We start from the raw sequence: 3,386 nt of genomic DNA on the forward strand, positions 1-3,386 counted from the left end.
CAAAGGCAAAGGCAAAGCTATGGAGGAGACACCACAGAAGGGGTCAAGCTCAGAGTCGCTAGTGCAGATAAACGAATAAGATTATGACGACCCAGAGCTCCTTCAAGCATTAAAGGTGTCTCTGGCAGAGGCTCAAGCAAGAAAGAGCAGAGGCCCCATTCCCATAGCAGGAGAAGGCTCTTCATCAAAATTCCCACAAGTCCAAGGAGAAACGTCCACGGGTACGTTCGATGCTCTACAAGGAACCGTCAAACCTATCCTTGCAGAGGGGTCAACCCAGAGGCCAATACTTGAAGAAGAGGAAGCCAAAGTGCCAGAGTCTGCCACAGTAGGAAGGGTTTCTGAGATATTCGAATCAATGAGCAAGATTCCTATGCAACAAGTACGCACAGAGTCTGTTACTACTGTGGAAGAGATTCTGATGTGGAGATACTCTGAAGTGGACACAGAGCCCCCCTATGATCCAGAGCTCACAGGTATTCCTTCTGCTGATGCCAATTTCCAGTTCTCTAAGCTCACCAGGCCACGTGAGCAAGTCTTCTCAGAGCATGTGATTTTGTCACTTGAAACAATTTCTCCAAGGACCCTGCTGAAGAGGACGGTGCTCTATGCTCAATACGTTGTGAAGAGGAATGACGGCAACCTATACACGTTCACAGATGCTGACCTCCACAACCTTTGTGTATTTGATTTGATCTTCTTGCACAAAATACTYAAYAAATACATGGAGAGGAGGTCAAGCTATGCTCTGTCGCTTAAAAGGCTTACCGAGGTCATACGTGCACAAGTGAAGTACTACAGCCAGAAGGACTWYGRBATADCAATRAGRTTAGCCCAGTCAGATCTTAAGATCACCCCTCCAAACAACAGGCCAGGATGGATACTTAGGTGTCATCCAAACTCCATTGTTCACAACCCTGTTTTTGGGTTTGTGTTCTTGGATAATGATAACATCCTAAGATTCTTCATTCCGACAGAAGCGAACAAATACTCCACAGAGACCCTTGAATGGGTATTCAACAAAGCAGTGGCAGAGGTGAACAAAGGGCATCTAAGGAAGGGTGAAGTGTCTGGCATTCTGGAAGTTATCAAAGTACAAGTCAACTTCAGAGAATGGATCTTCAATGTCTACAGAACCATCAAGACTGACATGCTATATGCCGTAGACGACTATCCAGACTCTGTGGTTGGGTAAACTTCTGTAATAGTTTTGACCTAAGCAACACAATTTTGTAATTCTTTCTTTATGTAATTCTTTTCAGAGGATGAATTTTTTATCTCCTCTTGTAATTTTTTTAATTAAGTCATTTCATGCTTTAAATTGTCAATTTTTACTTTTTCATACTTAGGGGGAGATTGTTAGCTCTCATAATTCATTTAATGTAAAAATATGAAAAAGTATTACTGCAAGTGTTGACAGAAGGGTTCTACCACAGAAGACCACAGAGGACCAACAACAGAAGATGATCATTCGTACAAGTCAAGATTGACAGAACCTCTGTTGTCTCTCACAGAGGTTCTGTCAATCTTGACTTGTACGAATGATCATCTTCTGTTGTTGGTCCTCTGTGGTCTTCTGTGGTAGAACCCTTTTGTCACCACTTGCAGTAATACTTTTTCATACTTTTACATTAAATGAAATATGAGAGCTAACACAACTCATCCGAGATTCGATGTCCTAAACTCAAAAGAACTTGAGTACTATAGATGAAAATCCAATGTGAAGTCTGCTTTTGCCAGAAAGGTACAATAATATATATAAAACCCATCAAAACCTATTAATCTTAAAAATCAATTGTTAAGATACAAGTAAATACCTTAATATTTTTGAAATGACACATCATTCACAACCTTCATAGGGATGATCCTTAACTAGAATCCCTTAAGAAATGTAGGATGCCCTGAAAAAAGAAATTTGGGAGTATTCATCACCATGTACTTCCCAAACTAGTTATACAGTAGAATGGAACCCACTCAACTATAAAAAGGTGACTGATTTCAACAAAGAAATGTTGTGTCCCAATATGTATCTCAATCTTCGTGGTAAGGAACTCACAGAAGATGATATGATTTATACTCTATTTCTATCTTTTCATATATCAGTAAATATTAATGAACCAATATAAGTTAAAATGTAACATTTAGAAAAACTCATCAACCTACTGCAAATGGTTGAGAGACATATATAAGAAGATTCTTTTGAATAACAAAAGTAGACATGTTGGGGCAAAGAAAATTCCAAAGATCAATAATGAAAGAGTTGAGGTGGAAACAACTCCAAAGGATTGTGAGATATAAACAATATCACACATGCACATATGGACGAGACCGTGAAAAGGATCATGGTCGTGACAAGAGTAGAGAAGGATTTTCCAATCCTTGGAGCAGAGATGCAACTATTGCCCATAAGATAATCAACAATGAAAGTGAACAAGTTGAAAATGAACTATATCATACCAATTTAAGATTGATTAAGCATAGTTTTATTTGAAATTTATTCTAAGTATTAAATTAATTTCATTTGCTGATGTAAAACTGAATATATAACCATTATAGATGTAAATAAAGACATGAAAACAAATATAAAACTTTCAATATTCTCCTTATCGAGTAGGAATATATCGAGAAGAACTTGAGTGTTTTTGTGGGACCTCTCACACAATCTTAAAAGATACACTAATATTTATTTTATAATTCCTCCTACCATAATAATTAGATAATGGACTGTCATTTTCTTGTTAATACAAGATTAATAGTCAATAAAGCACTATATTAATAGAAACCTTGTTAAGATATTTGTATCAACAGGAAATGATATTATGAGAATGAAAATGGGTATATATACATTAAATTTAATGATATGAAAGAAACATATATTAGAGAAATAAATGTATCAACCTAATAGATTATTTAGGTCGTTGAATCATATTTGTCGCTTTTTAAAGAACTTTGGGACAATGACACATATATGTTTCAATATGACCACGTGGAACACCATGTTCATGACATAATGATCCATATGTTGCAAAATACACATCGACACAATTTCTTTCAAGTGAAGTGCAAAATGAGGCAATTAACAAAATTACAACTATAGACTTCTACAACACAAGAAGTAATATACCATCATAATATGCTCTCTCGAATATCTACAAACTTTTGTAAATCCTGATCCTTAGCCAAGACCAAGAATGAGACCATCCTAAAATATGTGGATATAATACAAAAATATTCCATTCTTACAATGAATACCAGGTGATATTTATGGATATAAACATCCAAAATGCAGGCCACTAAATTATTTTATGGTTCTGGTTGACGCATTGACATAATGGACGCATGTCGCACTACTGTCCACACGAAACGCTGCATTAGCAAAACTCCTA

The sequence above is a fragment of the Cynara cardunculus genome (assembly GCF_001531365.2).
Source record: "Cynara cardunculus var. scolymus isolate 2C chromosome LG 16, CcrdV1, whole genome shotgun sequence".
Taxonomy (NCBI): domain Eukaryota; kingdom Viridiplantae; phylum Streptophyta; class Magnoliopsida; order Asterales; family Asteraceae; genus Cynara; species Cynara cardunculus.